We start from the raw sequence: 15,136 nt of genomic DNA on the forward strand, positions 1-15,136 counted from the left end.
CGCAAAAATAAAAAATAGACAGTTCAAAGTTCACGGTCAAGGACTCATCGGTTCATTCGCTGTGTAGGATTTAAAGCTCATGTATCATCTGCCCGAGCCACAGGCAACTTATAACAAGCAATTCATGGAGAAATTCGTAAAGGAAAATCAGGACCTGGCAGAAACCATCAAATACTGGTCCAGGAGAGACGAACCGCTGAAGAAAGATAAACACAGTGTGTACAGTACTGGTTCCCTTACCTCCCCATATTGCTTTGCTGCTGCCATGCTCTATAGAATATTTGGAATGCCAGATATCAACAAATTTTCATTCGAATGGCTACCATTATTGGATGCTGCCACAAATGCAATTATTGTAGATTAGGCCAAAATTTTATCTGATAACCTAGTCACAGCCATTGTCAGTTACCAGTCCAAAAGAGTTGTGGCTCAAAGAATTTATCCTCCTTTTTATGTATCTGCATATATTATGGATACAATATGTTATGTTTCTAAGTTTCTTGTTATGGGTTGGAAGTGGACCACTCAAGACCCCTTACCCATCCATGTCTATCATAAAGAATTGTGGGACTCTCAGTTCACTCCATACTTCTATCAAATTTGTCATGGAATTATGCTGCCCTTGTACAGAATGTTGTATGATAAAGACCCCCCAAGGTGCTCACCTGAAGCAGAGGTAGACATCCTCCCCATCGCAAGATGGTTCGGGGAGGAATTGTTTACTTATGTCAGGGTATTTCGAAGTATTGCACCCCATCATGTCCTACCTTTGTATATCCCTGATAAACTCTTAGCTTGAGAGATTGCATATCAAACCTGTGGGGAAGGTGGTCTAACTAAAGACTTAAAGGACAAAAAGAAGGCTATATGGCCACAGTTTCCTGTAGCCTGTGGGGCCTTTTCGCTATTTGATGTAGGCCACGCATTCACGGAAGTAAAAAATATGACGTGTTTACAACTATTCAAATTTCCGGGAAGACTATTTGACCCTAACGAGGTTGCCTAGAATTTCACAGCTACAGTCAAGATAAAGGTGTTCTCTGGAGAAAAGGATTTATTTGATGATATATTCCAACAGAAAAGCACACTTGAAGAAATTTTGCACGAAGCCCAATTGAAATGATCTCCAGAATATTTCCAAAAGTTCACAATATACAGAGAAAGAAGGTTAGCTAGTATTCCTCTAGAGAAACTATGCCTACCCTCAAGAGAACCAACTCCAAGTGTTAGTCTTAGTGGGAGTTCAAGCATTAACGGATCTAAATCCAAGTTTGAACAAGAAATGTCTGAACACTCTAAAAGATCCAGAAATGAATAGGATAAGAGTGAAGTGTCAGTAAAGGATACTGCCCAATCAATGGAACTTCTACATCAGCAGGTTATTGCCTCCCTGCAAAGAGATCCTCCTCCTCTCATCATTCAAGCACCTCCAGTCACAACCGAATTAGATAAAGAATGGGAAACCTTCAACGACCTAATCAATCTTGAAGAACAAGCCATAAAAACACCTGTGAGCAATGCACAGGTAGCAAAAGAACTAGTCACAAGAACAGTCAGCAATGTCTCAGATATGGAGCATATTCCTGTTGCCCCATCTTCTGAGCTTATACTCAACATAGAAGAAATTCCCCCTTTGGATATATTTTATAGCCCACAGCATAAAGCAGTGGTAAGGAGACAGAGAAAGAGAAGGAAATTGTAAAATACACTCTCTCAAGAAGCAGAACAATTAGACATCTTGTGGAAAGATCCCACTAGCAATCCTACTGAAAATCTCACCAAACTATCTTAGATCGTAGGAGCATATGCCTCTGCGACTATTGATAAAGCATCTGAGGTACAAAAGTTGTTAAAAGAAAAGGAAGACAAGATACAAGTACTGTAACAGCAGTTGCAACAAGCTAACACCAATAATGAAGCATAGAAACAGCTTGAGAGGTTGCAGCAGGACTTCCAACAAATGCAGATAGGATATCAGAAAAGTTTGGATGAGAAAGGAAAGCAGTTACAGGATTTACAGGAGATGCACAAAGACGACCATAAGCTTACAGAATTTATTATGGAGTCCATTTCCTTGAATGAACAATTACTACAACAGCAAGAAGCGTTGGGCCAAAAGATATCACAGTGGAGTTATTATTATGAAATTAGTGATAAGAACACTAGTCAAGTGGTAGATTTACAAAGTGACTATGATCTGATTGATAAACGGGTGACTGAATATTTGGCTTGGAAAGATAAAGATGAGGGAGAAACGGCAGGTGCACCAAGGATAAATGAAAACCATAAGGAAATGCTCTTTAACAAATGGGACGAGCAAATCAGGGAGGCAGGAAAAGCGGCAGAAGAAACACCACGGCAGCAAGCAGTCTTATTGATTGTGTAAATGAAAATTTGCACAGGGCAAATTTGATCGCAGAGACCACTCCAGGATATTTATCGAACACACAGCAACTAGAGGCAGAATGGAAACAGAGAGCGCAAGAAAAGGCAAAAGCAATTCAAGGGCTGAGCAAGTTGAACTGGGAGTATTACTGGGCATACTTGGTGAAGCCGCATAGCCAGTGGATGACCGTTAAGTGTATCATAAATGTGGCTGAAAAGATGGCACCAACTCTCGTCGATTTTATTTTCTCAGCTCAGCTAAAAGTAGAAGTAAGCCAGCCGACTCTCCTTAAACAGATGCTGCATACGTGCAATTTCAAAGACCAAATACAGAAGTAGTTTAATTTTAGGTTCAATTTTATCTTTAATTCTGTTTTATTTTCCTAGAAACAGGACAGTTATTTAAACCGCATCCTGAATTTTTGTAAATAAGTTATTTTTAGATTTAGTTAGTACTATTTAAACCCTTCTCATGCATTTAGAGAAGGGTCTAGAAATTTATCAAAAACTTGTCCTCAGAACATGCACTTTTACACCCTCTGAGGAGGTTTTGATGAATGAATGGAACAAGATTTGTTGATATTTGCATTTAATATCTGCTACTGATGTTGCAGTTCTGTACTCTTAATGGATGTTAGAGCAAGGAGAGATAAATCATTGTCACTTGAAGCTCATGAGTAGGACTAGTTATAAATGGTACTTTTATCTCTTAACCATTTCTGCTTATGTGTTAAAGTGATATACAGTTTTTAGTTGTTTATGTATTAATGCATGAATGCCTGAGTTATCATTTGGCACTTTTGTACGGTGATAGCTATTTATTTATGCGATATGTTTTTCACAAATGTTTCACTAACGTTTTATGTGAAGTGGTTCATCCTTATTGATTTCTTTTCTCATAATATCTGAATGATCTTTATTACCAGTTGTTATTTGAAATATTTTTAGATCGCATAATAGAAGAATTATATCTCGGGTTATTACAGACTTAGATGTTGTTGTTTATCATAATAGCATAGCATTAGATTAAAGTTAGAATTAGAATATCTTAATTAGGAACTGCTAGATCAGGAACACCAAATTCTACACACACACACTCATAGATTGGGAAACTGGTCCCATATCCCCAGTCGGACCCACTATACCAAATGGATAAGGAGCTGCCAACCATGGTCTGGACTGGGCGGGTATCCCCCTTGTTGTAGACCCGGTTTTTCTGGGCTTCAACAACATGACAACAGCATGCCATACTTAGGGTGAATGTCTGCAACCACTATGTCCATTACTATACTTTTAGTATGGATTTGTGCTAATGTAACACATAGGTCTTTGATAAGACTTACGTATCGAACATTGTTGGAATCAAAGGAATACAAGTCTTTGTAGGGTCTAGTAATGTCACGTCCTAATTTTTCCATCACAACTTTAGGCATTAAATTGTGGAATGCACCTGAATCTAACATAGCATTATGGAGAATCTTGTCATGAATATTTAGGCTAACATAGAATGGAGGAACCCCTCCATCTTGTGGTTTGGCTTCAACTTCCGGTCCAAATAAGAGTTCTGGCTGGTCATGATTCAGATTTACAAAGTCAATGTTTTCCCCAATGTTTAAGGATTTCATTACTTGGGGATTGTACATATTTGTGCTCATTAACTCTGTGAGAGGAATGGGGATTTTCAATTTCTCCAGTTCATTCTCAATGTTGAATGATGTTTGAACCTTAATAATTAGGGAGTTCACATTGTTCTATGATTTGTTTTGTCATATGCTATTTTTGTTGGATGGTGGTTGGGACATCTATTTGAGTAGTTTTAGAAACACTGTTAACAACCTTTTTGACAGGGATACCTTTTTCTTACTAGAATTATTCACAGATTTCTTACTATGTGTGGTTTTCCTAGGTTCAGTTTTAGATGACTTTTTAGCAAGTTTTTTCTAAAATTTTGGCATTTAGAGTGTCTATATTATTTTTTATTCTAAGGTTATACTCCGTATGGACTTCCATTATGGATTTTCAAAAACCTTATTTGTATTCATTTGAATCTTCAGAATTCAATTGAGTTTGGGCTATGAGAAAAAGTTCTTGCTCCTCTTGAGTGAGGAAAACTATTTCATAATCATTTATCCCGAGAAAATTTAATTGATTACCCTCCAAAACTTCCACAATGTTCCCCTCATCATCTATGTAATTTTCCTGAAAAGGAGGTTGAACCTATTGGCTTGGACACTTTTGTTCTCTTTGTTTAATTTGGGGAACATTCCTTCTAAATCTTTAGTTTCTATTTTAAGGGGCATTTTGGTTTTCTCTTACTTGAGTTTGGATGTTAATGTTCACTCTTTGCATCATTTGATTCACTACTCTTACTAAGTTATCAATCTTATTATCAACAGCGAAAGTAGAAGGTTCTTCTTTTATGGAAACTTTGATTTAGACTTCAGTTTGGATTTTTTGGCTAGGCCTTTAGCTTCAACTTTAATTGCATTTGCTTGCATTTCTTCCAAAGTTGTCGATTCTCTCTCTCTAAGTTGATATTACATGTATACATCGAAACCATATGGAAAATCAATCAAAGCTAGGCGAGGGGAGGGCTTGATGTCTTGTGGAATGGCGTTGTAAACAATATTAAACTATCCACAATATTCTTCCACACTTTCATTTGGTTTTCTTTTCAGTCTTTTATATTCATTTAGGAGTTGAAGTCGATTCTTCTTGATCTCCCATCTAGCTAAGGATGTGTGATGGAAAGCATCAAGGTTGGCTATACTTACTGCAGGTAAATCCCTAAACCATTTTTTGACATCACCACCTAAGCTTTGGGCAAACAATATCATTTTAACATCAATTTCATCTACTTCTTGAAGGTCAAACACATCATTTATACTATCCACATGTTGTTGAGCAGTATAAGCACCAGTGTTATCAAAGGTCACAATTTTAGATTGATAATCTCCAGGCATAACATTCAGCTCACCTGGCAACACCATAGGTGCATACCTACCTGCCATAACTATTCTAGAAGATTGACTTGAGGAAGGACCTAATGGAGGTATAGTTTTGATAACTACAAGGATAATAGGAATAACTGTTTGAGAAATTGAAGGTGAGGACGTTGATATTATGCAATGAGTAGGAATAGGAGGTTGTAGATGAAATAACTGGGAGGATTGATTAGACAAAAAGGCTGCTCCAACTATTAAATAAGAAAAATCAATAAATTGTTGAATAAAGGATTCTTCAATAGCTTGATCCAACACTAAAACTAGGCCTTGTAATTTGTCAAATTCCTGTAAAGATTGAAGATCAGGATATGTTTCAAGGAGTTGGGTTCGGGGTATGTATGGTTGCATTAGGGCTTTATCAAAGACAGTTTGATCTACAAAAGCCTCAGACTTTGATATAAACAAACTATGCTAGAAAGGAAAATCAAACTCTATATCTTGTGTAGTTTCAATTTTCTCAAGAAGAGAATTAGACCTTGAGAAAGGAATATTCTCTTGAAGGGAATTGAATCTAGACAATGGGCTATTACTACCTTGACTCTATGTAAAACTTTTCTTTCTCACCAGCTTCTTAAGGTTATTTACAAATTCAGCACTATTGGGATCAGGGTGAGATCTTGTGAAAACTTTTTTGGGAGCTAGGTCTATTAAAAATCATCACACAAATAAAATCAACTCAATGACACAGTAGAATATTTACGAAATAAAAACCTGAGTTCATGTATTTCATAGTAATGATATTACATTTGTTTAATGAAATACTGATTAAAAACCAGGGAATAATAATGTTTCAAAGTAAGAAATAGTTGTCCCTAGTATGGTCGCCACTATGTTATTGTCCTGCATTTTTGAGGTTGAGGGAGTAAACACATTGGACAACATCAAATCCACTTTGAAATTTGGGATCTAGCCCTGCCAGCTTCAGAGAGGGATCTCTTTGTTTGATTTAGCTTTGTATTATAGATCAATTTCAAGCTAGCTATGATTGTACTTGTTTGTTTTGTTTGATTGGTTTGGTTGATTTGAGTGCTATAATTCCATTGGGCTATGGAGTCTATAAATTAAACTGGAGTTTTGCATCATTTTTTAGAGGAGTTCTCACAAGGAAAGCTAGGTTGCATTAACTAGATCTTTTAAAAAATTAAGTGATTTTTGGAATAGGAGATTTGTAAGGTTCAGTAGAGACCAAAGAGTAATTAAGAATTCTTTGACCCAACCTCATTGGAAAACATTAAAATTAACAATAGCCAAAATAGGGCACTCTAGATAACGAATCCTATTTATCATAGTTTCTATTAATTAATTCAGATATTTAGAAAATAGAGGAAGGAAATAACAACATTCCACAAATAGACAAAATAAACACATAACCATTTAACACACCACATGAATTCTATGAAAGGTCCCTATATTATTCATGCTCCTGTACTTCAAAATTACAATATGTAGAATGAAATTACATTCAGAAATCAACACTAATACTTCAAATAGTGAAGTATTTATAATAAAAATTACAATAATGCTTTACAAAATCGTTGTCAAACAAACTAATATCATCTAATCTTGGGAAAATAATAGGACGAATAGTATATTCAAGAGAACGATGGCCCAGTTTGAATGGTTTTAGTTGTTGAGTCATCCCAAAACAGAATGCAATACTAAATTGACTCTCATGTTGGCTGTTGCGCTCGTAAAATCCCTTTACTTCTCCTAATTTATTCCTTAATCCAATAAATCAACTAACTCTTCCCATCGTTTTTCATATGGCACTATCAACTTTGTTACCCTGCGATAGATTTCATCTACCTCTGTATATTTAGCAAAAGTTGGTTTCATGGTAAAAATATGCTTTACCTCATTTTGTACATGGAAGTCATTTGACATGGTCTCTAGAAATTCCTTTGTTGTTATACTCCCTTTGATTCCACTAAACTTAATGCTGCTTTTAGCCACCTCTTCCATATTCAGGATATAGTCCTCCTCAGTGATCAAATTATCATTTATGATATAAATACTAGGCATTCCCTTCTTCATTAAGGCTTCAATCATGTTTGTAAATATTTTCATCTGTAATTGTAAGGTTTCACACCTTTCCTCAAATTGGTCAATGAGATTTCTCTTTGTCAAAACTTTCTTTACTTCCATAATGGTGGCAGTTCAATCACTGACTCCTACTTCTTCGATGTCATGTCTGGACTTTGAGTTTAAGAACCTAATTATATTGGCATCTTCTGTTGGCATCTCTCCTAGCTTTCCCTTCCCTACACAATGGTTTTTGTTGCCTTCTTTATTAATTCTTTTTGTTGAAATATGATATGGATAGAAGGCCAAATCTCATTCATTGAGTCTAATATGTTCATCCAAATTGTTTCCTTGGGTTCGGCTAAGGTATGGCCAATTAAAGTGTCTCTCTCTACCTGGTGAAACTTTTCCAATATTCTTTGGGATTTATCCAACTCAGCAGTCTGAGTAGCTTTAGCATTGGACTTCTTGACATCCAAAGCTTTGAGTTGGACCTAGAGAGTCTCAATTTCCTTTGACTGTAATGACATATTTTTAAATGTCTGTGTGACATGTTCAGCACTTGGAGTCTAAGTTGATGTAGTAGGTGCAGTAGTTGCTCCTGTTTATGGTAGTTGAGAAAGAGGTACATCATCCAAGGGAACAATAGCCATCTTCAAACTGTCTTCCTTCTCCTTTATCAATTTTTCCAACTCTTCTTCCATTTGTCTAATCTGTATATTTAGGTCTATAATTAATTTCATCATGTCTGCTTTCTTAGCTTCACCTTCTTCAATGTCATTAGTCATCAGATCTTCTGTAGCTGGAATTTTGAGTTGTTTCCTCAGTGTTGTAACGTCCAAGTTCTTCATCCTAACAATCTCCTCAGCATCATTAAAATCTTTAGGGTCAAACCCTATCTTGATCACCAAGTCTTCCAAAGACTTGATCCTGTTATCTTTGGCCAAGGAGGACACCTTCTCCATCTTCAATTGTGACTATACATTTGCAAAAGAAACCTGCAATTTGGATAAGGACTTGGCAGTGTTATTCAGGGTGTAGGATATCATCTCACCATTTTGTTTTTGCATCTTCATTTAATCAATGGGATGTATGTGCTTTATGCTAAATTCAAAGGTGGTTCTCTTGTAGTCTGTTGCTATTTTGGGCTGTGGAATATGGGCCTCAAGAAAAGCCATCTACATTTTCCTATGATTTGTATCAAATACTGACAACAATCTACTTTGGGAGCTCGAAGTCTGCTTCCAAAATTGGTTATAAGTGTTGTTCTTCAAGATTTCATTCCTGAGTTCTATTTCTCTATACCTGTCAAAAATTGTCTTTTCTTTATCTGTGTGGATAGTTTGTGATTCTAGCTCAGTATTCTTCTGACCTTGTGAAGATGAAGGTTCAAAAGGAGATGTAGTGATCTTGGAGGTTGCAGGTGGTGAATATGTGATGATGATAGCTTCTCTCTCTTCAGTTGCTTTGTTTACTTCTAGTTTGTGAGTTACCTTGGGTCTTTTTCTATAGCTAATTCTGAATTATTTGGCTTCACTTCCAGTAGTAGATGATGATTCTTCCCCCCCTGCCTTTTCCTTGATTTCTCCTAAGGGACAGGAGTCTGCAAAATGGAAGTAGAAACAAGTTGCTCTTCAGCTTCCTTCACGGTATTTTCTACCCAATCTAATTAATTGGCATATTGCTCTATGTCTGGCCTAGAAGTGTGTATGTAAGGGGTGTTCTTGTTCTCCACTATGATCTTTGAGATGATGCCACAGGGGTCCTAAGACCATGTGAAGCTCAAGCTAAAATTCATCTCCTTCAATATTTTATCTACCTCCTCACCTGTTGTCCTCGTTTTGCACACAAATGGGTCTACTTGTGTCTTTATCCTGAATTATGCATTCTTCTTGGCCACTACAAAGTGGATTTCATTTGAGTTCAAGATTTTCTTGATATACTCCAGTGAAAAGATCCCCATTGGGAGGTACTTGGGGAGTTTATAGGGGGCCAATTCACATCCATAGACTCTAATCTATATGTAGTTTTTAAACACGTACAAATCTCCAGTCTTTGTTTGGTCTGATAGATGCAAAATTCTTTTGATCTCCTTCCTGATTCTAGGCTGCAATGCACTATTGATAATGTTCATAGTTGCATGAACAAATTCCTCAATAAATTTTTTGTATGTGAATTCCTGCTGATCTTTCATGACCAGTGAGGTCCAAAAGATCACTGGTTGTTGGTCCCCTACATCATCCAACTTCTGCAATGCAAAACTAAAAAATTTTACTGGATAATAGATGAACATGCAGATCAAAATAGAGGTGTAATTGAACACATGCTCTATAGGAAACTTAATAAATTTCTCATGGATATTATCAGCGAAGAATTGACTGAAATTGAAAATCATAGAGGGTTTGTTGTTTGTGGAAAATGTGCAGAGGAATGCTAAAATGGTATCATCCACCCACTGATGAGAATGATAGACTAAAATGTAAGAAATTATGGAAATAATTTGTTTAGCCTGATCAAGGAAAATCGAAGAAGGATATGTAGGATTTTTCTTGGGAAATTGGGCATTCTCACGCAAGAAAAACTCAAAAATTCTATCTCTAGTGGAAAATCCCAGGTTATAAATAAGTTGGGCGACGTCTTCTAGCGAGAAAGGAGCATAATTTTCCACAGTAGGGGCCAATATCGTTTGGTCAATGGATTTGGTTGTAATGGTGAAAATAATGTCACCTATGGGGGCCATTATGGCTCTCTGGATGGGGACATAGCATGCTTGACATCTTTTGGTGAATTATGGGGCTTCGAATGTCAAAGGAAAAACATAATGGGGGAGATTTGATACCTAGAGTCCTATCTCATATGTCTTATCTGTGTTGATCCTCTAACCAGGAATACAACTCCAGGAAATCACAGTGACTTAGAGTTTCACTTATCTTGTAATCCCTGTCTGCTAATGGTAAATGATCTAAATCTATGGAAGGGGGAATTAAAGGGTTAATCACCTTGTCTTGGTTCTTAGTCTTAGGATCCATGACTGTAAAATATTTTAGAACAATATGAATCTACAGAGAAGGGGCTTACTGAGTTTAGAAACTAAAACAATTTGTCAGGCGGAAATGGAGAAGGAATGTGAGCAAATGTCATAGTCTGGTTGTCAAAATGTCTCGATGGAGATCATTTTCAGAAACTCTGAATAATAGAAACAATTAGGAGTGAAAATGGGGAAGAATGGGACGCTGAGAGGTATTTTTAAACACTGTGACATTGTCCTGTTGGAAATGGCATGGGACCATTACTAAATGGTTACCCAAGAAAACTAAATAAATGAAGACCCTGTATTACGCTGAGAAAGCATTTAATTGGCCCAACAATCTTCACAAGTGGCAGACGATGAGTGGTGGAGGAAAAGTGGTGGGGCATGGAAGAAATCGATAAGGGATAGGTTGTCTCAAGAGGTGGTGATGAGCAGTAAGCTGGGAAATCACCGTGATGCACCATGTTAGGGGTAGGGCTCGGTGGGAGAAACCACCTTCCCAAGCTCGCCCGGGTAGTAAATGGAGAATGCAAAGGGGGGCGGGGGTGAGAAAGAACAAGGGTCGTAGATGGAGTGGGGGATCAAATCCCAAGGTGCTCAATGAGACTGCACTTTAATCACAAGTGACAAACACATTTTTCCTTATGCACCTTTTAAGATTAGCTATCTGGACTTAGGATAAGGACGGGTAATGAAAAGTGGGATATATTTTACCCATAGCGCGCACTTTGAGTTCCAAAACTTAGGATAAGGGATATATAATTAACATTTGGAAATACATTCACTATAGTTTGCACATTTGCCTCTTTAGCTATATTCTCAGACTTAGAATAAAATTTACATAGGAAAATTATTCACTCAATCACCTAATCTACATACCCTTAGCTAGACTAACATTTTAATTTCTATCTCCAAGGTGCACTTAGAATAGAAAACCCATTTTTATTTTCTTTTATGCAGAATAAAAAACTATCTAAACTATCCCTTATTTCTCCTATTGATCGAGATTAAACAATTGGATCAATGTCATTTTCTACCTAACTAATGATTTACCCAGATTGAACTATTGGATAAACCTTTATTCTCTATCTAATTTACATAAATTTAAAGAAGTTTAATCATGATTAAACAATATGATTAAACTGAAACTAGAGATTGTGGAATTTTGAATAAGCTGCACACAAATTTATTTTACAGAAATGAAGCAAAAGGTATCTATGAGTAGCGGCATTTAGATTTGCAAGACTTCCAGTATTATTCTTTTTTTTCATTCTTTTGGTGGGGTTGAATCTTTCTTATTTTTCAATATCTTTTCTTTTTCTCTTTATTTTTTTTCTTTATACCCTCTTTTCATTTTTTATTTTATTTCTTTTTGGAAATCATTAGTAGATTGACAAGTATTTACAAAATTGGATTCTTGAGATATAACAGTCAATTACCTTGCGATCCTTTAAATTATAGGACCCTAACACATATGAGGATGTATACTTCACGTATTCAAACTTGTAATCGTTAATGTACTTGCAATTGCTATTGGCTTCTCTATGTATCCTGATTTCCATGATGCTTCAATTCTTAAGCATTTCATTTCTTCTAATACTTTATTATTCACACTAAAGTTCTTTTCTATTAGTTTTTTAATAAGATACAATGATTCCATGGTTCCAACATGTGACAATGTTATGTAAATTAGTCCATGTGTCGATATGCCACTTAGATCAAATGCAAGTCCATCAAACGTTAAATCCCGTGATTGATGAATTATTCTAGCACAAGATACCTTTATTGGAAGTTGTTTATGAACTATAATTGTAAAGTTCTTGCTATGACATGTCAATGGTTTTCAAACACGTAATACTGGAGTCTAATTAGATGAAATATTTTCATACAGTTCATGATACTTATTTCTTTGATGTTAACCAATTTCTGGATTTACAAAATCTATCCATAACAAATAAAAAATATTGCTATTTTTGGTATATTTTTGCATATTCCATCAACGTCACTAATGTGACAATCTTTTGTATTGTAATTCCCTACATATATCTCAACAACAACATTGCATTTTATTAGGATTCTTGAAAGTAATCTCATTGTTTTCTCAACTGGTACATAGCATATTTCCTTACTGTGAGATTTGTCAATCACATCAAGAGTTATTAAATCTTCATTCACATGTGACAATTTTTTAGTTATGCTTTTGTACGTCAATTTTTTTTTTAAATATGTATGGAAACAATGGATCTAGTGGAGTAGGTATATAACACTTACCATTTATATATTTTATGTGTTCACAAGATTATTGATTCACTGAAATTTGTTAAGGATTTCAACAAATTTGTTAACTTTTTTACGCAATGTGATACATAATTCATAGCATTTGACTTTTTTCATCTCGAAATTGTATATTGGTTTTTCTCTAGCTAAAATTGGTTGCTTGAAAATTAGAGAATATTTGATCTATTGTGCTTAGAATAAGTTACCTGAAAATATTAAATCAATATTTCCAAAATAAGCCAATTGAGTATGCATTATTTCCCAGAAACATTTGTCAAATTGGTATAATAATGTTGAACCTATCAAAAATTCCTCATCAATTAACATAACATGAAGTTATTCGCAATGTTTGGTCAATGTGTCTAATTTTTCACCTTTAAGTGAAAGATATTCTGATTCATTAAATGGTAAATGGAATGCAAAATGAAATAATATACATTAAACAATGTATTTCATGTATTAATTTGGGTTATATTTGAATATGTTGTTGTATGAGAAATTAGAGATCGGAATATTTCTATAACGCTAAATGTTTTTCCAATGCCTACACCACCTAGTACAACTACATAACTTGGTTCATTTGGATTTTATTTTTATCAATCACTATTTCTCTCACTATTTTTCCTTGTTCTAGGTTGAGAATTCTCATGATTTCATGGAAAAAATTTTATTCTAGTACTTTTGGGCATTTTACAAGTTGGTATGGTCTCCCAACAATTGATTTTTCATTCCTAGCCTTCTACAAATATTGAAAATTTGATTCAATATCGTATTCTTGATAACATCTTTATTTGTTTATTTCTTCTCGTCTAGGTACATCTCTTTCCAATAATTTTATCTCTTTGTTTTCAAGCTCATCTGCTATGCTATCAATATCATTCCACGTTGTCATTGTTTCATTTGTGAATTTTTCATCATTGCATTTTATGATTTTTTTTCAAATAATAAATAGGCATTCTCCCAAGTATAATATTCTTCCCTAAAACTGTTATCGTCAGTATGATATGGGGCATAGAAAATTAATCATTCTTTGTAATAGTTATCAAGATCAATTTATGTTTATTATACTTGATGTATCTTATAGCATATGGTCTCTCAGTGCCTCCTCTTTTCTTAACTTGTAGTGTATAGCATGATGCAAACTTGGCTAAGCATACATGCTTAATGTTTTTTGTTCGTTGGACATAAATATCAATAATTGATAAACATGCTATGTTTTCTCAGTCATCTGGTTCACTCTCAACGTCTTTTGGTTTCTTTAGTAAGAAAGTTCAATCATCTATTGTTGAAGTATTAATAAATATACATTTTCTTGAGCTAGCATTGAGTGGCATTGAAAACACTATATATATAGCTTGTTGTGTATACATTTGTTGTAAGTTCAATAAAGTTGCCTTCCAATTGTCTCAATGATATCGCCATCATTTTTTTGACGTTGACTTTATACACATTTAAAAATTTATTTCAATGTATTTTTCTACCTTTGTCATATATGAACTACAATAAGTAGTTGTAGCATATGAGGCATGTGAAAATTGGGCATCATTATTGTCCCCCTAGATTAAAGGAATATTCCAAGTGAATTTATTAGTCCATATGTCTATCGGTTCACTTTTCAATAGAATTGTTCTATTTTTCAAAGTACATTGAATTGCATGGATATAATCAGATTCGCTTACACCTATTTTTTCTAGAAAACTAGCAAATGTATATGTCCCACCACATTCCATATTCTCTAGCACATAAAATATCATTTTTTCATTCAATTTTATTTTTATATTGTCGAATTCCATAGGCTAAAGTATTTTTGTCCTTGGCATTGATGGAATTGGAATATTGGGCCATAAATGCATTTGTTTTCCTTTCCTAGAAGTGTTTGTATGACAATGGCATTGAATAGTTTTCAAATTTGTAGGTAGTTTAGTTGATTCACAAGACAAGTACTTGTCAATGAAATTTTCACTTTCAATATTCATACTTGTTCCATAGATGGGAGCATTTTTTATCCATAGCAATCCATGTTCATGTTGTCTTCCTCGATTTTGGAATTTTGTTACAAAGAAATAGTCAACGATGTCACAAATGTACTTGGATTCTTGTAAAATTAACTGCCGTAGAGCATTCATTCTAATTTTGTAATGTCATACACTAGTAATGGGGTCATTTATTATCAAGGTATCAATATCATCTTCCTCTACTTCATTTTCAGTCGATGGTTTTTTATCTCGGTGCATTTGCTTCAAATACTTTACAAAAGGCTCCCACATACGTTCAACATTGCTAAATGAAAAAACGAAATTTGGTGGGCCCAACTGTGGCATCATTGCATATAAGTTATTACGCAAATAAGAAAAATAGTTTAGCAATGTCCATATTCGTCTAAGATCCATATACGTAATGTTCAATGCCATAATGA

Source organism: Pinus tabuliformis, chromosome 5_1, assembly GCF_031772625.1.
Source record: "Pinus tabuliformis cultivar Carrire ecotype Pingquan chromosome 5_1, CPIR1, whole genome shotgun sequence".
Classification (NCBI taxonomy): Eukaryota; Viridiplantae; Streptophyta; class Pinopsida; order Pinales; family Pinaceae; genus Pinus; species Pinus tabuliformis.